The sequence below is a fragment of the Pogonomyrmex barbatus genome, unplaced genomic scaffold (assembly GCF_055798465.1).
Source record: "Pogonomyrmex barbatus isolate J1 unplaced genomic scaffold, ASM5579846v1 scaffold9, whole genome shotgun sequence".
NCBI lineage: Eukaryota > Metazoa > Arthropoda > Insecta > Hymenoptera > Formicidae > Pogonomyrmex > Pogonomyrmex barbatus.
Window position 1 is genome coordinate 1,222,848 of NW_028297193.1, and position 24,874 is coordinate 1,247,721.

General features: G+C 44.7%; 2 protein-coding genes across 4 annotated transcripts in view; one reads left to right on the forward strand and one right to left on the reverse strand.

Moving 5' to 3' along the window:
- Positions 1–14,770, reverse strand: part of LOC105428871 (fibroblast growth factor receptor homolog 1) — a 36,742-nt gene extending 21,972 nt beyond the window's left edge. Inside the window, exon 1 of one of the 2 annotated variants that reach the window (XM_011641440.3) lies at positions 13,790–14,770. The gene's annotated coding sequence lies outside the window, so the exon portion shown is untranslated. The remainder of the gene's footprint in view (positions 1–13,789) is intronic. The other variant, XM_011641438.3, reaches the window with a different exon arrangement.
- The window catches only part of Ets96B (ETS variant transcription factor Ets96B), an 81,534-nt gene that overhangs the window by 945 nt on the left and 55,715 nt on the right, over positions 1–24,874 (forward strand). The window contains exons 2-3 of one of the 2 annotated variants that reach the window (XM_089084765.1): positions 122–268; positions 10,173–10,306. The gene's annotated coding sequence lies outside the window, so the exon portion shown is untranslated. Of the gene's footprint in view, positions 1–121; positions 269–9,396; positions 10,080–10,172; positions 10,307–24,874 lie in introns of those variants that run through there. The other variant, XM_089084763.1, reaches the window with a different exon arrangement.

Here is a 24,874-nt window from a genome sequence, read left to right on the forward strand (position 1 = left end):
GTTAATCTGTAATGGTAATAAATGGTAATAAATGGTAGTGTAATCTCTATTCTTAATTTTTATTTTCAAAATTTAATATTTATTATAATTTAATATTACTGTTTCTTCGCATTGTGCGCAGGCCCCAAATACCTGGCGTGAGGTATGAGAAGGACGGGGAATTGGACGAAAAAAAACTAGAATATTCATGATTTGTTCGATTCGGCTGTCTTCTCTTCGCCGGCCCATCTTCGACAAGGATACTCCCAACGAGGAGATGAGGCGCAAGGTAAGAAAGTTAAAGAAGATACTCCCAACGGCGTGAATAATAATAAGAGATACGTGCGATGCTTTCAGAAGAGGAGACGCGCAGAGATCGGTAGAATAGGGAAGCCTGTACGCACGATGTTGGAATATTTATTTATTAGAATCGAGTCGTATGGTGTGAATCCACGATGCGCTCTTGGGAATTTGTTGTGCGTAAGATGATTTTTAATAACGAGAACGGTCCGCTCTTATATTGTATAGGATGAAATGATGTGTTTCAAAAAGTGGAAATGAAGACTTGTGTGATTCAAGATTTAAAAGACTCTCTAAAAGAACTTATTAGAAACGTGTAAATTTTTGTAAATATTTAAATCCAAAGATTTCAGTTATATCAAAGAAGATGTAAACATTCATAATAATTGAAATTTACATTGCTCTTACAATTTCTAATTGTAATATTCATGGCTCATTGAATTTTGAGAATAAACGCGAGATTTTTTTTTTATGTACACGGTAAAACAAATATTTGGCCATTTAGTTGAGGAAAGGTCTCTTTTTAGAGAGATTCCATTACGTTGAGAATCATTGAGAGTCTCGAGGATCCTTGGACCGCGGAAACGGACTCCTTTTTTTTATTTTTTTTTTGCAATCGTCGCCACCGTGACACCGAGTCGCTCGTGTTTCGAAATTCATTTTACATGCTCAGGCGCCGCCATGAGTTTCGGAGAAGCATCTTTGTGACTCCGGGTGCTTCCCTTCGTCCTCCTCCTCTCGAAACATCTGCTCGTCGTCGTAGAGCTAGGAACACTTTTTTAATCGCGAGGGCTTTGGCGGAACACAGAGCGTGCCTTATGCCCGTAAGTACTGGAAAAAAGACGTATAAATCACATCGTTGTCGCGATGCGTTCGTGTCTGATTTAATTACCGTTAGCGGTAACGGTAATGAAAATCAAAATCGGTCGTCGATTCAGAGTGTTCATGGGAGTGTCCATGCGTGTGCGTGTATAAATGCGTGTACATGTGCACTTGTGTCGCGTAAATATACGTCACGCTCAATTATGTCACCAAATACTCATAATTAAAATTGTTAGGCGAGCATTTATTCCCCTTTACAGAGAATTAAATTTAAACGTCGATCTCTCGGGCTCTTGGCTCTTGAAGGTAGCGTGGTAAAGTACTCCTATTGTCTCGCACGTATTTGAATGCGATTCGAGTCGTCGAGGGGGTACGCGAAGTGGCGAAACGTAACGGGTCGCCGCGCCGTGGAACGCGTAAAACCCTACCTATACTACTTACAAATCGCATTCACGTTCGGGCGAATTCTCTCCCGTGCTTGGCAACCCACGAGCCCTCACTCCCCCCCGCGTCGTCGATCATCGCAGATTCCTCGCCCGATACGTTACGGTACCGGCGCGATCCGTTTCGGCCGGCCAGCTTTTCTCGATTCGGTACTCCGCCGCGCGCACTCCGCACTGCCAGCACTAAATACGCCGGCCGATCTCCGTAATGGATGGTTTCCTGAGCAGACGACGGTGGACATGTGAGAGTGCGACGAGGCGGAGGACGTATAACCCGAGGAGGGACGGAGAAGGAGAGAGAGAGAGAGAGAGAGAGAGAGAGAGAGAGAGAGAGAGAGAGATGACGAAATGAGGAGAGAGAAAGAGAGAAATCGTCTCTTGACCCCGGGGGTCTCGAGACAGGCACACGAGAGAAGAACACACTGGTCGCGAGAGACAGAAAGAACGGAAGCCACGAGGTATTCCGTATTCTTGCTCCGTAATCCTAGCTCTTTACCTCATTAGATTGCCGCGTTGCCGAGTCCGAATGATCCGGGAATCTCCATCCCTGAAACGACCTTCGGATCCTACGATCGTTCCTGACGATCGCGAAGACCCGCCGTCGCGCCGTCGCGCGAAGATAGATCTCTTGCCACAAGGTTGGCTTGCGAAAAAAATACTCGGTCTTTATCGCGTCATCGCATTACCGATCCGATCGCCTGGTCGATTATTCATAGTCGGTAGGATCCTTCGGCGATTCGAAAGGTGCGAAGCGAAGTCGATTCTTCATACGCACGCGCGCTTTAACGTGACTTAGCGCAACGTGTTGGCGTCGTTCTTGACCTAACAGAACGACGCGTGGAAATCGGTGAATGACCCGGCGTGTCCGCATCGCGTAATCGCGAGATCACTCGTGACTCTTCCCCGATGCGTGTCGAATGAAATTAATGAGATTTATCGTAGCGCAGATGAATCTCGGTCTACGCGCAATTATAACACGTGGCCTCTTTATTAAGCAGTTTTGCATTTTTTTTAATAAGTTTTATATATATATATATATATATACATTTAATAATTGATTATCACTACTGTCTTTATTTTGAACTTGTAAGTAAGGAAACTCTTGAGTTGACGCACGGCGCGAAGTAAACACGGGACTTTGGGGTTCTTTGAAATAAACGTTCTCAGTGCCATCCACAAATGGATTCCGGGAAAGCAACAATGAATTACGAAAACGTCGACGCACGTGCGTCGCTTCCGGCGTCGTGGCGAATCACGACGTACTTCCGTTGCCGCCTCCTACGACGAGGGCGTGATACAAAACGGCCACGTACTTTTCTGAATTACGTGAACGCATTTACAATGCACGGCGAGATCGATAAGCAGCCTCTCGCGCTACCTGTCGTCGCATCTCGCCGAGGAATCTCGTGAGGTAGACATGTGTGCGTGTAGCTGAATCCGAAAATCAGATCTAATCGTTCACAGCGAGGGATTAAACAAAATTTTTAATCGTATAATAAAATCATAAAGACCAGCGCTGTTTTTTTCAGACGTCCCGTTTTGATTATCTCGATTGATCTCGTTCGCATAGAAGTTCGCTCCCCTCCGCTGTTATCGCTCTCAGCACCTCGTTTTGAATTGATAGAAATGAAATTAGATCGAGATTGGTTTAGAATATGCCCACATGTCGCGCAAATAGCGACTGCTCCTCGACGTAACGTCGCACAATGAACGATTCATCATGACAGAATCCAGTCGCGATGCCTCGAGAGACATACGATTCAGTGGTCCATGGTGGAAGCGGCGTATTTTTCCCGTGGGAAAATACCCGCTCGCAAATTGAAAAAATCACTCCGAAGCGAACCACGCGTATCTAAATGCATCAATGACGCGACGGTTTTTCCGATCGACATGCATATGTATAATATTTACATAGATTCAAATTTGCGGATTCGAATATTCATTGTAAATTTAACGTGGATATATTTGACATATTCACAGAATGCGTGACGTATCTTTTTTAAATTTAATACAAACGTTAACGTGAAAATTCGTGTTTGGCGAACCGCGAGAAGCAGTTACGTTTCCCTCCAAGTTTCCCTCTGGAGGGTTTTGCTCTACGGTAAATATGGCCTGTATAGAGAGATGTATACGTATTACGACGTGCGATCTATTTCAGAAATGTTTTGGCTGTCGACGTGCCTCGTTCGCTCTCAGCCAATGGAAATGGCACGTACCCGCAGGCGAATCGATAAATCTTGATTCGCTTCGCGGCAGCGCTCAGGCGCCAAATTATTTTCATCACAAAATAGGCCCTTGTTTTCCCGCGGATTATTTAGAATCCGTAGATACGTCATTGCTCCAATTTATTCCATTATCAAGGCGTTATTTATTTTTTTTTTTTGTTTAATTCCCCATAGCTTTGCTGAGATAATCGAGAGCGAGTGAAATGCCTCACGCCACGATAAAAAATTCGTAATTTGCGCGATAATAATAGACCGCCGGAGCGATGAATGGCCGGTCTGTCTTGTATACTTGTACGAATCGTGAATCAATCCGGCGCGCATCGTCGAAGGTCGGGGAATACGCTCTCGTTTAATTGTGGACGGTCGTGAGTTATTTTTGACGAATGTTAGTGGTGTCAAGGCGGACGCAAGATTGGCCGTATTACGCCGCCGTTGCGTCGTAAGTATTCGGGGTGAGGGGACTATTATTGCGTAAATCAATTCACGTCCTTCTCAGGAGCGACGCTGGACGATCGCGAAGTAATCTCGAGAATAAAAATCAGTGCTCGCTCTTCTTCTTCTTTTTTTTTCTTCTTTTTTTTTTTTTTTTTTTTAATATTTGATCTCGGCGGATTTTTTGTCGCGACGCGGACGGTCCGCGATCGTCCTCGATTTGCGCGCGCATTCGTATTTTATTTTCGATCGGAAATCGGTAGAAATCAACCTGAAATTCCGCCACGCTTTCGCGCGCGAAAGGGGACAGGTTGCCTTTTTTCGTAACGAGACTTTATTTATCTCGTCGCGCGCGTTTTGCCGGACGGCCGGGACCACCGCGGCGCGACGAAAACTGGTTTCTCTCTTGAATGAGTAAATACGGAGCGTGCACGAGGATGCGGTTCCACACGGATATGACTGTTCTCTCGGTGGCGGCTCGAGACACGCCGACGATACGTCGAGATAAGCGGGTATACACGCGCGAGCAGGCGGATTCGGTAGTCACGCGATGTAACGAGAGACGTCGAGTCGCGATTAAGTCGGGATGTTAAATTAAAATCAGTCCCACTGAACCAAGTCCCTCGCTCGTATCGCCGTGAATCGTGCGTCCTCGTACATTCGCAAGCGACAAAGTCGCAAATCCGCGCGAGATAATTATCTCAAGATCTCTCTCGCAGGATTGAAAATTTATATTCACATGGCTGGATTTATGGATTTATAGCGCGCGAAGCGTGAAATTTGTATTGACTTTCTCTCGTTGAGTTGTTCCTCATGTTGTTTTTCATTTACGACATGATGTGCCAGGACGATAATTAAGAAATTCTCTAGTCATCATTAATATAGGCAGACGTGTTACACGTCGATGACGTCGGCTGACAATCGCCCGGGGCGAGTTTCGTTGCCTTGCTTGTAAGTCTTTGCGCGAAGATGCCCGAAGGGTTGTCCGGCAGCGACGTAAAAACCTGGTTAACATCGTTACGTTTCCCCTGTATCCATTAGCATATGCGATTGCGATTCACAATCCCTGCTTGTGGAACGAGATAATTAGAAAAGATTGCGCGTTCGTTTCGTACGCGCGGTCGAACAACACCTCGAGCGCGCGAGGATGTCGGTTTTTCTGTTTTATTTCCGCGCCCGTTGCAGCATATAAAGCTGTAATTTCCGTTTGATGGATATCGCCCAATCGCAAAAAAGCGTTGCGCTTACCGGCCTTAATCGGAGGCCCCTTGGCAGCGGCTTACATAACCCGTGCAATTAACATAATAAAAGATGCATTTGTAACAATACAGCGCCGATAAGAGGGGACGTTGATTGTTGGCAAATTATTGGAATTACTATCAATGTCTTTGGGTAATCATCTTGATGATGATTAATATAATGGAAGTTTTTTTTTTTTTTTTTTTTTTTCCAAGAGATTCTCGGAACGGATAGAACGCGAATACCGTTGGTTGCCATCGGGAGCGTTGTACGGCTTTTACCAATCGCGTTCGTCGATCAACGGTTCGCATCGCGGTGGCATCGCGGGCAATAATCCCTCGCGCATACCACCCCGAAGGGATTGAAGGGAAGAGGCATAACGCGTTCGTGACACGATCCAGACCCTCTCGGGCTAGGCTCGCCGCCGATAAAATCTCACGTCTCTAAGCCGCGGACACGGAGATTCTCGTTTAGGAAGAAAAATCTGGTAGTCGTGCCGTGTTACTCGATGGCCAATCGAGATTAGGTAAGGCACGATCTCCGGAGCAGAACGGTCTCATTATTTCGTGGCAGCGACTTCCATCGACGATCATTACGTCCTGTAATGATGATTAATGGCGTTACGCGTTTTATCGCTGTAGGAAACATTGCGCGAAGGGGTGCATCACATTGTTTCCACGGCAAATCGCGAACGGTTTTACATCGCATAAATTAATATCTTAATCGGTTTAATGATCGGCGCGATTGCGATCGTGTTTGTTGTATACGAAATTATCATCATAATGCTCGGCTTCGTGTAACTGAACTAACTGAATACGAAAATTGGCGCGTGAACACGTGACGGGTATAAAATAATACACTAGACAAACCTATAATTTCTAAGACTCGAGCCTCGGTAAGCTCATAAAGGCACACGCGTGGGTCGTAATAAACTTTTGAAAATAAACATTCGTTCAAACAACGGACGCCCGGCGAAGACTTCATGTCGAGCTCGCAGATGTCTTCTTCTTAACTCAAATTGCTTTTAGTCGCGCTCCCTTCGTGATGCATTCTAGGAAGCATTGCGGCGAACTCGGTGCAGACCCTTTTGTTTACCGTCCGCGAACCACGTCGTATTGTCGTAACGTAATTGGCGGAACAAGCGCAACAAGGTCCAGAGATTGATGAGCCCTTTTCTTTTCTTTGAGATTCGTCGGAACCTTCGGAATTGCGCTCTCTCGTTACAACGTTCGACGACGGTCGTCGCGACCAATTCGTTACAAAAATTACAAAACATTCGTTTTCCGAAAGGCCGCATAAATTAATCGACAGATCTCTGTACATAATAATTATATTTACGTAAATTAATATAATTATACTAATTGATTCCATGTGAGCGTTTCGTCATCTCGTCTTCTATCTGAACGTCTTTCTATCTCAATTTTCAGCTGCTCAATCTTCTTACGCTTAATCCTAAATGCTACCTAGCTCTTTTTCACGCGACCACTTAAGGCTCGAAGAAAACGGGACGTGGGACCGGAGAGCCGTCCGCTCTCTTAATCGCGGCACTCCGCAGCCGCACGGCTGGTATTATTATGTGGTCAACCTATTAGGGACTCGCATTATCAGCCCCCGTGAGTAGGTGCATAAGGCCTGCTTTCCTCCCCGCCCTCCGTGCACCTCCGTCGCCGCCGCCGTCCTCGCCGCTGACAAAGGTTCCACGATTTATCGCGCATCCGCGAGTAAATGTCCTTTGAATAATGGCCAGAATAGATTTTACGACGTGCGCTCGTTAAAGCGAACACAACGAAGAATTATTGGAGGTTTCGGACCTCCAGTCATTTCTCCGAACGAAAAATTAACGATAATCGACGATGAATCGAATATATTATATAACTACGATCGCACGAAGCAAAACTCTGAGATTTATTCTCTCGCCAAATCTTCTCGCGACAATCAGAATAATTGCGTGATCAGTTACGGTTACGGTCATTACCGTCGTCGCACATTTCCGCGATTGTTTTACGGCGGTTTTTGTTGATTTACGGTATTCAGCCTGCGTAATCGGGGGAGCGTTAAGACCGGCGATTAGGTCGGAGAACATAAGGAAGAAGAAGAGGGCGGTCGAGCTATCGTCGAATCGTCACCGCGGCACGCGTCTCGTGCGCAGCCGGTGCGTAAACCCGACAGGATCCACCTGTCGATGAAAAGTATCGAGAGGAGCTCTGTCTCGCTCTTTTTCTCATCCTCCCCCTCTTGTCCGTCCGTCCGTCCGTCCGTCCGTTCTCTGAACCACCTAGCGAGCGGTGCTGCGATGTAACCGCGTTGAACAAATAACCTGTTGCGTCGTAACAGTTTCTTCATTCGATTCCGTGTATAATTCTCGTCTCTCGTTAGCGAAACCCTTGTACGCGCCTCTGCCATCTTCTGTCTTCCATCGCACTCCGTTGAAAGGAGCGAGGAGGAGAGAAGACGCCTCGGACAACTACCTGCCAGGCGAGCGGAAGTGCAAGTCTCGATATTCTGGATTTTGCCGCGTTGTTGTCGGTACTCCGCTGTATCCGGTCGCGTATTTATGTACAGCTGTGATTTCGTGCACGTGGAACGATTATTCTTTTCTATCTTTTGATCTTCCGGCGGCGAAATAATCCTTATTTATCTTTGCGTTCTAAAAAATTAATTAATTTAATTAACACAAGTATTAATAAGCATCAGATTGGTACGTATTCCTATTAAGATTCTCTCTTATTCTCGTTCTTGTGATTTTTTTTTAATAAAAGGCGATACGATCCCTCGAGTATCGTGAATCGTGACTTTTCTTCGAGAATTGCGGTGATGATGACTCATTAGGTTCTATATTCTGGTTTATTCTTTTGCCATTATACGATATATTATTCAATGTTACGAATAAAATCATTATTCGCGTTTTGTCTTACACGAAACATTACGTGCGGCGAATGTAGTAATTAGTGAATTCAGATTCGAACAGATAAATCAGTAATGTGTAGCGGCAATCAGTCTCATCTATTACTTTTCATATACCATTTAGCTGTCACAAATATTGACTTGTATGTAATTATGACGGCGCAAAATTTATTTACGATATATATCTTACTGTTCACGCGTAATAAGTGTATATTAAAGTTACATTGTTATCGCGCTTCCTTCCAAGCTGAATTGTATGCTGAATTGTATGGAAGTAATGCATATACGCATATTCTTATTTTTATATCTGAAATTTCATTATTTTATTTCATCTCCAATTTATATGGAATTATCCGTTATCAATTTCCATCAGCATTGAAATGACTCGCAATTGCTATGTTGTATTAGCAATTCATGCGCAATAAATGTGAAAATTTTAAATTTCCTCGCGTTTCCTCGTAATTGTCAAGCTTGATACTCAAAGTGTGAAATATTCTCGGGATCGCAACGTCGGCCAGTTTAGAATAAATGGCTCCGTTAGATATCCGCTGCGTGTCACCAAAAACGTCGAATGGCTGGAAGCGAGCGTGGGTTGAAAGTGTGAAATGTTAGACGCGATTGCTGAAGGTGGAAATGTATGCAAACATCGGGACGATCTCGCGGCCGATGGCGATTGCGAGAGGCGGCTGCGGCGACGGCGGCGGCGGCTTTAGAAAGATTAGCGGTCGGTTTAAGCGCGTAACCGCGAGCGAATGTGACGAATTTACGCGCCACTCCTGACAATTCGATTTCGCAGTCGCCCAACTTCGACCGGAACGGACGCACTCGGAATAATATCGTCTTCGGTTCGGCGGCTAGGCGGATATTTCGATGCTAATTTCAAGTCCGGACGCGTTCGGATTCGTTGCGGAGAAAATTTCGCTCAGCCTTGAGAAATCCTGCTTTTATACGCTTGGGACATAGGCGGGTGATAGGCGCATTTATTTTTTAAACGCGTAATGCGGAGAAAAACAGAAGTCTATCGGAATCTCTGCGCGATCCGCGTGAAGTCTCAGAAGCTCCTAAGGAGGACAGTCTTAATGGACTCGCGTGCGCGATTTATCATCTCGGAATCGTGATTCCGCGTAGACGTCGGGCTCGATCATCGCTTCATTCTCGTTAATAGAGAGAGTTTTCGCAATACCGTGCCTCGTATAACGACAAGCATCGATGGCCCACGGTTTTGACACGAGCCGTCAGCATGATTTATACTTATTGCACACGCCACTCTAACATTCTCCATATCCGCGTTTTATTGCAAAAACTTTGTAATGCGCAAGCGCATCCCGCGCGTTTTGTTTAATCGGCGTGAAGCCGCGCGTAGGCAGAGTTTTTCTTCTCGGAATCCATTTCGGAGGCAGTGCCTGCCTTCGTAAATATATAAATACGTACGCGCCTGTGTCTGGCGGTTATTAATAAATTTCGTAGCAACGCCAGTACATCAGTAGCGATCGCAAATATCGCAGTGTCACGGTGCGCGTCGAAAAGTCGGATGAGAAAATATTAACTCGTCAAAAAGCAATATTTATATGCGTGACGTAGTCGGACGGACGCACATGGTACGCGCAATCATCTGTTTTACATTTCCATCGTGTTCTTCTATCGGACATCAAGAATTCAATGCTGCATGTATCATTAATAATAAAACACAATGCGTTAATCTCTCTTATACTCCTCGTATCGCGACGATCAATCGGTAGGATTTAATTAATTGAAGCGTTAATGATTAAATATATCAATAATAATAATAATAATCTGTAAGCTTTAACCGCAGGCTTTTTGCTTTCAGGATTTCTACACGAAGTTGGTACAGAGTAAGAAAGTAAAATACACGTCATGTCCTGATATGAGAACTCTCGCGCTTCGGCGATCTTACGACGGGACGATGGACGGCGCCAAAAGAGAGTCATCGCTCCATGACCGGTAAGTTCTTATTTGAAATTCCCCTCGTCGAATGTAATTGGGTACCGTCTCTCTCTCTCTCTCTCTCTCTCTCTCTCTCTCTCTCTCTCTCTCTCTCTCTCTCTCTCTCTCTCTCTCTCTCTCTCTCTCTCTCTCTCTCTCTCTCTCTCTCTTCTTCGTTGCGATTACCAAGCGCTTTAGCGGTACGCTCCGTGCGCCAAGGATTAACTGTGTAACTCGCTTTTAACGGGCATTATCGTTAATTTGATCGCGCGATGAACGCACGATCAATAAGATACGGCGGTCGCGAGTAAGAAACCGGTCGTAAAACGGTCTGGTACCCGTTCTGAATTAGTTTTCCGACCGAGTACGCTCCAGACACAGAGATCTACAAAAAATCGCGAGGGCGATTTGGGCTGGAGATAAAAGAAATCTGTATTGCGAAAATAACAAGGCCACCGAATCGCGTGGAACTCACGAATGTACTCACGTCTGCCGCGCGTTACGCTTGATGAAAAAAAAAAAAAAAAAAAATTGTGTTTTAATCTCGCCCGACGAGAAAGGGAGCCGTGATCATCACGGCGTGATCCAATACGAGGAGCGTTCTTGAACGACACTCGACTTTCGTGAGGAAGACTGAAGAGAGCGGGGAGGGGGGGGGGAGGATTCCGCGCTTGGACGGAGTAGGAGGAGAAGGAGGAGGTTGTACTACGAAGGATGGAGAGAAACGTTCATTATTCTATTCCGGCGGAGCGAGGCCAGCAATCTGGTCTTATAAAATAAACCACTCTAGCTCGCCCGCGGTCGGCGCGATGTGTCAAATAAATCGTAGCTCGCTTCTTACGAGCTTACTTGCAACTTCAATCCTACCTCCTACCTCGATCGTCCACCTCGGTCGTCCTTTCTCTCTCTCTCTCTCTCTCTCTCTCTCTCTCTCTCTCTCTTTCTCTCTCTCTGTCCGACATCTCTCGTCTTCTTCTCTCGTTTCGCATTCATGAAATAAATCCTTCGCGGATACTTTGACATGTTCCTATACGAGAAAGAGTGAGCGAGAGAGAATCGAAAGGACGAAGGGCCGAGGAAAATGGCATACAATGCGCCACATTGTACATATGTTGCGGGGATCTTGCCATTCGAGGACATTTACAAAAAAAACGCCAGTCAGAACTTTGACTTTTTACACGAATAATATCCAAGTCATGCTTACTTAGCTTTAGAGAAGCGCTTAAACGAACGTTAAGAGCACGTTAAATCTATTCAATCCGTTTTTAAGTGAAAGGATATTTAAATTCAGAATATTTAGAAGTTCGATTTCAGAGTTTTTAAGATTAAATTCTATGCTAAACAATCGCGTAAAATCGACCCTGTTTAATGTTTGGTGAAACGGACTGTCGGTGTCTTGTCTCGGACGTTTAGAGATGTTAATCAGCAATTTCGCAAGACACAGCCTGGATATCACCGGATGCGCGAAGACTCATGCGAGCCACGCGATCGTGGACAATACGGGAGGCAAAGAAACGCGCGTGTAATTCATTTAGAGCGTGTATATTATCGTTTGCGCGCGAATCTGCTCGTGGCGTTTTACTTGTGTAAACACCGGAAGCGAACACTGTTACTTGCTTTATGATTCGTTCGGGACGATCTTGCGGCACTTCCACTCCACTCCAACAATCGGCGTGTCGCTCGATTGTTTATATTATAATTCACATCGATTGTTTATATTATAATTCAGGAAAAAGTGCCACGCTGAGGCGCGATTATTTTCGTGCCGAGTCAAGGGGCGGGGGGAGAGGAGGGAAAGCATCTTCGAGGGGACCCGAAATTCGAGCATTTCGTTCCACGACGGCGCCAACTTACGGAGACTTAACGGGGGATTAAGTGCTCCGAAACGCCATTACTTTACGAAATCGTTTAGCGTGTCGTAGCCAAAAACGTAGCGCGGCAAATGATCGCGCGGAGTTGCCGCGGCGATTTACTCCCGACGATAATCTGATTCATCGTCGAGGGATCTCGACGCAGGCGCGCGTTTTCTAGATCTCTCTCTCTTTCCCCTCTTTGTCGCTTGTCCATGCGCTCGCGCGAACGCTCCCTTTCTCGATCTGGAATTTGGATTAAAGAAGACTCGGCCGAGTCGACGAGACACGCGAGGGAAGAGATTAAGTAAAGCCGGAATAAATTACTTCCCCTTTCTCCCGCCTGCTAAATAAGCCGCCTGGCCTGGCCGAGGGACGTGCAGGGGGTAAACTTTGCCACGTCTCGCACGGGTAAAGAGTGCGTCGAATTAATAGCTTTGCTCTTTAGCTAGTGTATAAAAGTCGACTTTTATTCAACGTTACCTCTACGATTTAGCCGCACCTTCGGAACACGACGAGGGTCACGGAGAGAAATTGGCCTTATCGCGATAGAATCTCTTTTTCGCTCCAAATTAATTAGCCGATCAATTACACCGATCGCCTTGCCGAGTTTCTTAATCGTTACCTGCGCGTGCTCTCTCATTATCAATGGCGGTACGAAGGAGAGGGAACGAGAAATAAAATAAAATGAAAAACGAGAAGGGACAGGGATTAAAACGTCGTTCTGTCTTCAAGATTAAAGTTCAAAGAATTGTTTAATTATTTGGTCAGCGAGCTTATCTTGATGGCGTCATTTGCGTCGAGTCTGTATATCTCCGCGGTATACTTAAAATATACTTCATTATCGAAGATATTAAGAATATCATTAAGAAAGAATGTTTGACAAAAAAGCCTAAAATAAATACCCAATATATTTGTTCAATATTATCGGAAAGAAGACACTTATAAGTTAGAAATTTTCCACGTGGAGACGTGCGTGCGGTCCGCGTACCTCTTGCGAGACGCGATCGGACGCATCGGGAAATAAATGGCACGAGTCCGCTTTAATCGAGCAACGAGGCAATACCAATTAAAGTTGCATTCCCGAACGATGTCTTCCCGCTCGCATGCACGCGTGCGAGCAAAGCCCCGCAATCTATCGATAGATCGTACGCATCATCGCCCCGCGTTCTCTGGCTACTTCCGATCACGCATACGCGTTTCCGCGATGTACCTACGTGTGCTTGCACGACGCACTCTCCTCTATACATAATATGTTTTCATCGTTGAGTCAATCACGTTTATTATTCTCCGTCACGTTAATTCATTCAATTGATTACGCAGATATATATATATATATATATATATATATATATATATATATATGAAGAATTCGTCGTTGGCGTTGTTTTATTGCTGCTTCGACTTTGTCGAGTTGAAAATGACTCATGGCTTTTCTAGGAACGGCGATCGCTAGAAAAACGAGTGGCAATTTGTGGCCAAACAGATTCGGCGTGGCGTTTTAGTAAACTACGAATTTCTCACGTGATAAATTTTCGTCGGGCACGAGGTGGTATAACTTGGCCTCGCGAATTTCTGACGATCCGCCTACGTTTTCGCGCCTATCTATCTCTATCTGCAACGGTGAAAGAGCGGGCGGGAGTATACTCACTGTGTTGCGATGCTCGCGATCTCCTTTCCGAGAAAACTCCTTCGGCGGCGTCTCGAAAACTCCCTTCGTCCCTCCCCCGCTCCGACTTCTCCGTCTGCGACGCTTCTGGCGTTTCTGGCTTTTCTCAATCCGCTCTCAGGAACCTCAGTTCTCTCTTTCTCACCCTTGCCGAGCACCGGCGCCGATCGCGAGCCACGCACCGACGCGACGCACCGCACTCGACCGAGAAAGGGTTGAGCACGCGAGAGAGGGAGGAGGGGTGGCGAGAAGAAGTGCGTGTGCCGGAGTCACCGCCGAGAGAAGATTCGCGTCCGCTGAGGAACGAACGAGAGCTGATTCACTGTGCACGCATTCCCGCTGTTATTTCAGGCCGACGCGTCGGACAGCGGCGCGTCGTCGTTACAGATCCTCCTTTGCTCCTCTTTTCCACGCGCGTTTCATCCTTTGGCTCTCCCGAAGACGAGAGAGAGAGTTCCTCGAAAATTTGTCTTAACCCGCGACTGTTTTCTCGTTCTCGCGTGTCTCTTAATCGTCTCACCGAAACACAAAACGGTCCATCCACACACTGACACCGTGACTATCACCCTCGGAAGACTCTTGTCACTGTGTCACCGATACTGGCTCGAGATTATCGGTTAACAAACTCGTTTAACTGATCGATCGATCGATCGATCGATCGATCGGCGACTTGTTATTATTTTTTATTTCGACGCGCACGGCTCCTGTGCTCTCTGATTGCCTGTTTTCTCTCTCTCTCTCTCTCTTTCTCTTTCTCTGTCTAAGTCTCGGTCTCCTCGAGGCTTCGACGTCGCGACACTGACGGCACTCGTGGCAGCGCTACTCCGAGAGGAGGACGTGCACGAGGAAAGCTCGGGGCGAAGTGCCAGAAGAGTCGTCGCTTGAAATAACCGCTCGTCCACGCTCGTTCCCTCCGCAACCCCTCGTGGGTTAGTCTTCCCCACTACGACGGAGTGCCGCCGAGATCGTCGGCGAAACTCCGAGCCCCACCACACCATTCTGACGGTACCTTCCCTCTCGCTCCCTTTCTAACGCCGCGCGTCTCCTCCGCGCGCGCGCGCCTCCTCCATCTCTCTCTCCTCTCCTCTCTTCTCCTATCCTCCCCCCGCTCCCGCGCTTCGTCGTTGCATCGCATTGCGTCGCGTCGTCGCATCGTGCGTGCGCCGCTCCGCGTGCGCACACGTGCGTGCGATGCGGTTTTTCGCGCCATTCCGAGACACGCCGCGCGAAGAGACCGAGAATTCCTCTATTTTTTTTTTTTTTTTTTTTTTCCATGGGTTCAGATACCGCTCGAACTATTGGTAATTAATCGTAGCTGCGTAGCGATGCGACTCTTCCACATGCCCTAGAATTATAAGGAAAGATAGATAAAATGCAGATGAAAGGTAGAAGGGAAGAATAATTTGGAACGTCGAACGCGAAAGAATGCGTTTCACGGAGGAAAACCTCCGTGCCGTATCGGAGCGATCGCGTGAATCGCCTTACCTCGCAGGTAATTTCGAACGATCTACGGCCACCATCTTGCTACAGACCGCCCCTATTTTTCTTTCGTTCCCTCGTACCAGCGTGTCCGGAACACATTCGGGACATGTGTTATCCGAACGTCAACCACCTTTTCGTTTCCCCCGAGACACTCGTCGACGCACCGTAACGGCGACGGTGGTGAAATCGAGATTACTCTCCTCCCTTCTCTCTTTCCGTCTCTCCGTCTTGCGCGTCTCCCTTTCCCACCCCCTAGCGATGTCTGTCTCCGCCCGTTATTTATAGAAAGCCACGATGACTCGCCTAATCGTAACGACCTCACGACGCAAACCTCACGGATACCTATTATTATCCAGTCGAATTAATGAAAGTCGCCTCGTGGCCATCGTCAGCCGTGCCAAATTATATTTGCCGTTTGTAGAAAGGACGCGCGTCGTCTCGTACCCGTTCCGCTCCTTAATTTCTCCAACTCCTCGTGATATATGTCGCTGATACTTGTACTTAGGTCGCATATTTTCCTCGGCTTGTCGTCGCACGAATAAACGAGATTTCACTCGCGATGCCTAATCGACGGTGTCGTTAATGAACCGCGCACCGCGAGATAACTCGTCGCGTCGGGGCCTCGTTCATCTCCCGTGCGAACACCACCGTAACTCGCTCCTTCTCTCCCCCTCGCAATGATTCATTGATTTATTTTTATAGTTTAATGCTAAGTGGTCGCGAACGCGCGACCACGACGCATCATACCTACAGATTTATCTAGGACACGCCGAGAGAGCAAGGGTCTTTGTCGCGTCACGTTCTTCTAAATATAAATTTTTATGGTGCCCTCGTAAAGGGGCGACGATCCCTCCCGATCCTTTCGGCTACGACGGAATCGCATCCACGCGCCCCGTGAATTATCCTCGCGCGCCATGGAAAATAAATCCTCCGGATCACCGATGTGCCGATCGTTCCTCTCCTCCGGGGAGGGAGATTATTAAGCGCGTAATTTTATACCCAGCGCGCTGGGTTCAAGAATCTAGCGATCGATCGTGCCTCTCCTTCGATGGATATCGATCGTGAGTTTTTTTTTCTTCGAGCGCGCCGCCCCTTCGTCGCGAGATCCGTATCTTAAATCGCGTTTGTTTTGCCCTCTCGTACGAGAGGACAGATCGTTATTCACGGCGGATTAATCCGGCTAATTAGTACGTGTCGGTAGATGCGAGCGTATGATAGAACGCTGCTTCTCTCGCTGTCAAGTTCAGCCTCGCGCCTCGGCTCGCTCTGTCATTGATTGAAAACACCTTAAATCCTCGTCCTGCCGTCGCTCGCGGGGCCTCTTCTCTCTGGCTCGGAAATGAACGCGGGGGAAACGAATTAGCCGCTCGTACGTATAAATAGTAGCGCTGGTAACGCAAAGGAGAAAGAAAGAGAGAGAGAGAGAGAGAGAGATGCGAACTGCACGCACGCGCCCGCGGAATGCGTATCGCGCACTGGCTGGTTAACTCGTGCATCGAAGCTACGCCTGGTAAACTTACAACTGCAATTTATGTCGCGGACTAACGCGGGAGAATGCGTCTTTCTCTCGTAAAGAGATATTTTTAGTCACTTGGAAATCGCATAAAAAAAAGAGAGAAACAAAGATGTCGGTACAAATTCGAACGAGTTCTGTTCTTCTCGAGAATATTTTTGATTTACCGTGGAAGGAGCGCTTCTTCGAGGCAGGCGATACGAGACGAATTATGAGACACGAAGAAGGTGTGAAGTCACGGCGAGGGAGCGAGTGGAACGGGCCGGCTGACGGAATTATTATTCTCGCTTCTCGACCGTCTGCCTGGTGTCTCCCTTTCCACGATCTTCTCAGCTTTCTCATCCTTTCCAGCAAGGTAGCTCGTTATAATTCCGCGTACGGGGACATCGTCGGAAGCGTTTGTTTGTTCAAGATTCAGTGAAAACTCATAAGTAGATATGAAGTTATATGGAAGTTAAAAACTGTGTCAATGTTTGTACGATGTCAGTTATAGCTGAAAAAAAAAAAAAAAACGGTGATATAGCTGACGATAGATAATCGTTTTTTAACACAAAAAAGATCTCGTGGAAGATTATTTTATTATCGTACATTATTGAGAATAATTTTTGAAATGCTGAAAGATATACGTGACAGATTTATTCGCAATAGAATCATCAATTTGAAAAAGTGTGGAGAACGAAACGAAGGAAGATCTTTCGTCGAAACACTGTCAGAAGAATCTTCTCAGTTGTCATCGACCGAAAACCATGAATTGTCTCGCGGCTCTTCCCGAGAATGTTAGTCCCGTTATTCATCGGCGTTTCCTCTGATTTTTATTTTTTTAACGACAGGCGGAAGGCCCGCGGTAAAATGTCACCCGACCTCTATTTGTTCTGTATATTTTTATGTTAAATATTTCAATAAAATTCAAACCGTGAGTTCTTTGTAAATAAAATTTACAATGGGATATAAGACTGAGAAATAAAACGCTATTATTTATCTTGTTTATTTTTCTAGAAAAGTGTGATCCAATCTTATAAACATAACTAGAATCGTAACACGCGCGACCGATGGTGACTCCGGTTGCGACGGTAGTCAACGAGGAAATCGTAACACGTCGCGTAAATTTAGAACATTGTTTTCCGGCCGAGTAAATTCCAACGTGAGTAATCACTTCCTAAATCCGGCCTCGCCAATCTCTCGACTTTCGACATACGACTTTCGGCAACCAACGCGGATATTTGAGTAGTATAACAATAGGACTGTTCTTTTTAGCTTGACTCGTTGCACCGTTTGGCTTTTCACTTTTTTCTCCAACGTGAGGAGAAGAAGAGGAAAGATGAACTGTGCGATGAAGTTTAGCTAAAAAGAACAGACTTATTCAGTCAGTCGCGTAACGAAAAAAATTCGCGATGCGATTGAAAAAATTTTTTTTCAGCGAGTGATCTTTGAACTTTCGGAAGCGCTGGTTCGATTACATAAAGATAGATACATCGGTTTATAACGCAGATATTCGCGTGGCAAAGAAAGGAACGCCTAGTCGGTTTTTCCGGTGCGTTTGGTGCGCACCGCGTTTATTATTAACTCTTTTGAATTCGACACGTATATCTCTTTGAGAAGCGCGGTCTTCGACAGTGGCATAACAGACTAAACAGCAGTTCTTGGTATCGTCCTCGCGAAAAAGCTCTGCTCATCGGATTTTTTTTTTTTTAACGCCTCGCTAAAGTCATAATATTCGCGGCAAACGAGCGCGGAGAAACCAAAGCCGAAGTTCTACGAAGACTGTCAATGTCGAGAGTAATTTTCTGAAGCGATAATCTGTAATTCCATAGTCGAGTTGTCGACCGAACTGGCTTATCGAGGAAAGCTCCTTCTGCGTATAATGCCGTATCTTTTTTCCCAATTTTCTGGGAACGAATATAACGAACGAGTGTCCCTCTAACCGCAAGCGTCGTTGCGTGAAATCGTTTCCTGTTCTTCGTCCGCGTGTAATGGACCAGTACGAGTTCATATGCGCTCGGCTCTTCAGCCGAGCTTGCTCGGCAGCCGTGTGTGCGATGCACCTGAACGAGAATGTGGGGAGTGGGATGGAGGGTAGGGAAATGAGATTGAAATCGATGACAGGTCATTAACAGGTGGAAGATGAGAAATCTCGAGTGACGGACGCAACATCGACACGCTCGTTCTCCAACATAGGTGCACATTAACTGTAGTCCATCGCCTCGATGGTACAACATTGATGATTAACATTGATTAATCAATATTAATTGCGAGAAGTACAAGGCGCGATAGATGTCCTCTCTATGGGGCATGTTGTACGCGGACGGATCACATGCTCGCCACGTTTTTTCCATGGTGCTCGCGCGCGATGCTACCTGAAGGTAAACGACGCAGGTAGTACGCGGGCAGATCGTTAACGATGGAAGGAAGCAACGGGTAGCAACCGGAAGCCACGCACGGAGATGTGACTTGCTAGGTGCGCCTGCCGTTGGCTCCTGCCGTCGTCCATCGCCCGTCGACGAATAACTCGTGCCGACGCGACGACGGTCAACAACCGAAGATATCGATGCGTCTATTCTCGGGCTCCGCTCGTTCGCCGTGTGATGAACCAGGGATCCGCGCCGCCAGAAAGTGTGTACGCCTAACCGGATAATATTGACGTGAATTTTAAATTGGGCGCCCGAAATATACCTGACAAACAAAATTATTCCATCCTTCCTCTCTTTTTTTTTTTTTTTTTTTTTTTTTTTTTTTTTTTTTTTTTTTTTTTTTTTTTTTTTTTTTTTTTTTTTTTTTACGAGCGATTTGTCACCGTGCGATTTACTAATGCGCGAATTTTTTTTCTGCGAAAATTATATTAGATGCTGGAGACGAAGACGAAGTATTGTTTGCGGTTGTTGATATCCGAAATCTTTTCCGATACATTCGCAACCGTGTAAATGTTTCGTAGTCTACCTTTATCTTTCAGTGTTATTTATATTTTTATCTCTCTACCTTATTTTTCACTGCTATTTATATCTTTATCTCTTTTTATCTTATCTTTTAATGCTATACATATATCACCATTAGTGCTATAGACGTATGCATTTATTTTGATACAAATTATGATGTATAATTCGAAATGATAAAATTATGCAAGAGGAAAATAGATTTATGTAAATTTAGCTTCAATATTCGAAAAAATTGAAATGACGTTTTCATCTTTTTTTCTAATTAAATATTCACGTACATTTCCTAAGATGGTATACGTGCGTTGTTTGATGACGATTCTTCAAGATGTTCGGTTCAATTTTTACGGCGTGCAAGCGTGAGATTTTATGGGTGTGTCGAGCTCGAAAGATTTCCCATAAGTTTTCGGTATTAGAAGGACCAGCAGGCGGATCGCAGGCCCGGACAAAAGTGCACCGGGCCGGAAAAAGTTCTCTTATTGCGACACTCCTTCTAAAAAAGAGTCGAGAAGATGCGATTGAAAAGTGAGGGAGGAAAAAAGTTGTAAATTCATGAATCTTCTCAAAGCTGACACAATTAAAAAAGAAATTAGATAGCACAACAGAAATTGGATAATCTCAGTGCTATCCAAATAAGTCAAAGCTATCAATATTCTCAGGGGGTCTTTCCTGCCAGTTGGTTGTTGCGACCAATATGACAGGAAGTAACTGTAAAAACATGTTGCCCATCAGAACGTTGTCATCGTCCGGATAGATTACAACGTGCTGCGGTAAAACCCACCGGGAACATCGAGGATTTTGCGAAGGGGAATTTCAAGAATCTCTCGCTGTTTCGAGATTTTTTTTTTTAAATTCGTAAACGTTCATTGTAATCTACGAGTCCTTCAAAGCGTAGCGAAAGAGATAGGATCTACAATGTTCTTGAATCTTTCGTGATTCTCGTATTATATGTATAATTCTGCGTTTTTTTTTAATAAATTGGGAAACAGATTTTTTTTTTTTTTTTAATGAGACTTTAAATTGATTTATACGTCTAGCAGCGACTTTTACACGGAAAGGGTTCGAGGGGGCTGCTGCGAGCGGCGTGTACGGCGGGGCGGCCCCCTTCGATGTAATTACCACGTCACGGTCGGCGGCGCCTTTGCGAGCGCACCTGCCCAACGAAACAGAAACCTCAGCCGTAATAAACGCTACGCTGCGTCGCGTGCGCTCGCAATTACGCACGTGCGATCGCACGTTGTGCAACGCGTTTACCCGCGTTACGCGAGCCACGGCGCGGCGCGGCGCGGCGATTAATGTTATGTCAAGTTCATTGTTTCACGTGGCAAGATAACGACGCACGACGATTCGCCGAACGAAACGGCGTCCGTGGTCTAAGCAAGTTGAATTGGGACGAATTGGCGCTTAATCTACTCGCGCCAAGTCTTTGTGCCTTGTACCTTTTCTCACCTCGCAGCAAATTCCCCGACACTCGAATCTTTCTTTGCGAACTACATTTTGCTGCTGCTGGTTTTTAAACTGAATAGGATAACAAGGAGACGATCTCCGGTAAAAAGAGTTGTACGCGAGATTTTTGGGATAAAGGTGGTTTAAAAGGGGACAAAGAGAAACGTTGGAACCGGGTCACCGCGACTTGTGTGCGCGCAAACGACGGGAACTCATCGAGATAAAAGTTGTCAAGTATTCTCAAGTGAAAGGAGAAGGCACCTTTGCTTCTTTCTTTTGCCGGGTCACTCTCGAGCGAGAACGAGTCTCCTGGTAAATCCCTATTATTCGCCCGGGGAACCGAAGACAGATGTCATCTTCCTTAAAGAAAACCTGTTGCTCGAGTCGGGGCGAGAGCCGTGTGCGCGGTTAAAGTTAGAAACACTGAAGTGTCCGTCCCGCGACAGTTACTTCAATTATTTTACCGTGATCTCATTTCCAGATTTGGCAATAGGCGTGCGTTCGAGGATCCGCGCGCGGAATCCAGGTTGATGCGGTTATGATGCGATTTAGAAGAAAACTCGTAATGACCGTCAGCCTTGAACGGGCATAATTATATCGCTCTGCCCTGTACTCGGGTTTACGAACGGGCGATAAAGCCGAATAATAATTTAGAAATAAGTACCTCATTGACAGCAGGTAGTAGATACGGGCGCCGCCACGAGCAACGCGATGATTATACACCGGTAATGTAGTAGTAAATCAGCGGAATCGCCGCCGACTGTTGAGCCGCGCCTTATTTGTAAGAGGACTTCTCGCAATGGTACCCTCTTCTCCCCCCCCCCCCCTCTTCCCCCTCCTCTCCCCAGCGACTGTACGACATTCCTCGCGCTCGCGGGGAACGATAATAAGAGGAATATTACAAGGGGAGAACAATTTCCATCGGATTTTTCGAGATGTCCCGTGGGAAAGCGTTTCGCGATCGAACGCGCAATTACGCAATTGCGTTTAGCATCCTCAGCGCTGGAGGCTCCTTCGAGGAGATCTTGGTATCCAGCTGCAACAATTGGAAAAGTATCGATCCGCGCTTAAATTGTAATCAGGCGAAGTTTAGTTTTACTACGAAGTGGAAAAAGGACGAACACAAGTGAAGAAATGTTGAAGTGTCGAAAATTGGTACGTGTTTCTCAAACTCGTTCGCGACGGTTTGCAAATCGGGACGCGAGTAAATCCTTCTCTCTCTCTCTCTCTCTCGTTTTGCTTTCGCACTCTCGATCGCTTGTAATTCGATGCAACGATTCGGACCAATGCTTTCGCATCCTCCTATTTGGCCGCCGACATTAGGAGCGATTTAAATTCATGGCGATCGAAATTAAGGTCGCTCCGGACGTTTCGCTCTCGCCGGATCATTTTGCCGTGCCATTACGGGACTCCGAGAGAGAGCCGTTCATAGACGACTCATTGTATTCAAAGGTGTTCACCATTATAATTTGCGTCTCGTGACGAAAAACGAACGTGCTAGTTTTTCCCTAGATCGAATTCTTGTCGGCCAAAGTAGTTTCATACGGTTTCATGTTATTATTTTCATTTGCCACTTTCCATAATTCGATAATAATGAATAGACGTAATTAATAAATTAAATTTTATTTAAAAAATTTATCTCTCGGTTAATTCAGCTTTAAAAAAGATTAATCAGTTATAGTTGGGTTTTGAAAGAAACGGAAGGCTTTATCTAAATCACGAAATATAAAATTTTGTTTTATATAAAATATTAACTTTTCGCGTTTTTTTTTTTTTTATTTTTTTCAATTTAACTTTCTGATTTTGTAATTTGCAGAGAGCAAGACATATTACAGAGTTTGAGATACAAAAAATCGTAGAATAGAATAAAAAAAGTTGATAGAAAAAAAGGACGAAACGATAAAAATGAGGAAAAAGAAAAGAAGGGACCAAGGATGTGTCTAACTTGCTCTGGCAGGAAGTGAGAAAAAGATAAAAATTTATAGTAAACATGTGTCCTTGCGCGAAACTTTGTATATAATTTCGTTCGTTAATATTGTTCCGATATCCTCAAATATCGATTTGAAGATATCCTTGGAAGCGTGATTCTCGAGGCTAAATATAATTTATCCTTGAAGATCTTTTCTCTCCTTTTCTCTCGCTCGTTGTTCGCATCGACATGATTGTCAGTCTGGGACGATCCGCAAATTAACGGCAGGATTCTCACGTCAGTTTCAACCCCATCGCATTTGAAGTAGGATTTTGGAGATTCAAAGAAAGGGTGGTCATCCTAAAATCAAGATGTGTGTGAACGCGGTTGTTGTTCAGAATTCGAAATAAGGTTTGAGCTTCAATGCCGGATGCGCTAATCACTTTCTTGTTTTGACAACAAGATACATAGTGAACGTAAAATTTTCTACTTTATATATTTAGATAAAAATGATCGATTAATTATTAATCTTACGTTAATTCTGCCGTAATAATTAAATACGTGCCATTAGAGTTTGATTTTGCAGCGTGGATAAAGAGAAACGCTGCTTCAAGAGAGGGAGCTGGCAATTGAGATGCACAATACGTTTTCACCTGTCGATGGACAGCAACCATCTTTGTTTCCGATTGCCGAAACATGCCGCTAATTATTTATTCCTCGCGTACACGACTTTTATCCACGCGCGTGAATCTTCAGAACAGGCTGGGCTTTCGGGAGACATACTAATGTTGGTACTGAATGAGAACGTTGAGATTTAAGATAACTTTCATTCATTTCTCTTTCAAATTTTGGAAGCTATATAATATACGTATTAATTACATTTATTACAGATAACATTTCTTAATGAGCTATTTATTGTTTTTAGTTACAATCTATAAATCTATCGCTAAATTTAGTATGTACTTGTCTTATCTTTATATGAATTATTTTTAATAAATAAATATTTAATTGTTGAAATTACGTTAATAGACATTTAATTAAAATTAAATTAAATTCTTGTTTACATATCTGGTTTATACACCGTACAGTCCATAGATCATAGTGATTAGATTAATTTATGCGAGTCACGTCTTTAGCTGTAGGAAGAAATTGGTAATTTATATTCGTAAAGTGTTAATACGATGATAATCGTTTATGTAACGCGTTTAAAATAATATTCTCTTTTATTCTCACGATAACTGCGGAAATGGAGAAACTCGTACGTACTTATTCATATGAATGTCTTATTCTGGTTCGTGAGTCGCAGAAAGCTTTTCCATGACACGTTCGTCGTACATCTCTTCCTGCCACGCTCTCGTTCTATATTTAGCAGGCCAAGATAACACAAGTATAATACAATATATCAATAATGATTACCGACTTATCTTTATTATTTCTTCAATAGAGATTAGAAAGTTCTTGACTTGCACTTCAACCAGGAATTTCAATCAAAACTTCGTTGCCTCTGCATATTATGATTCAGAGTATCTACTCCTTGAAAAAGCCTTGGAATTTTAAAATTTTTTACACTTGAAAATCAGTCTGGAATTTTTTTTGAAATTTTGTTTAAAAAAAAATTTGTAAAATTATCAAAATTTTATAAATACATAAATAAATATATATGATTTGCAAATTTTTGTAAAAATTTTGTAAAAAAAATTCTAAGTTTTTGCCAAAATAATTAAGTCAAAGAGTTAACATTTGAATATTAAATAATTTTCTTCGTTAAAATATTAGCGCATATAATAAAA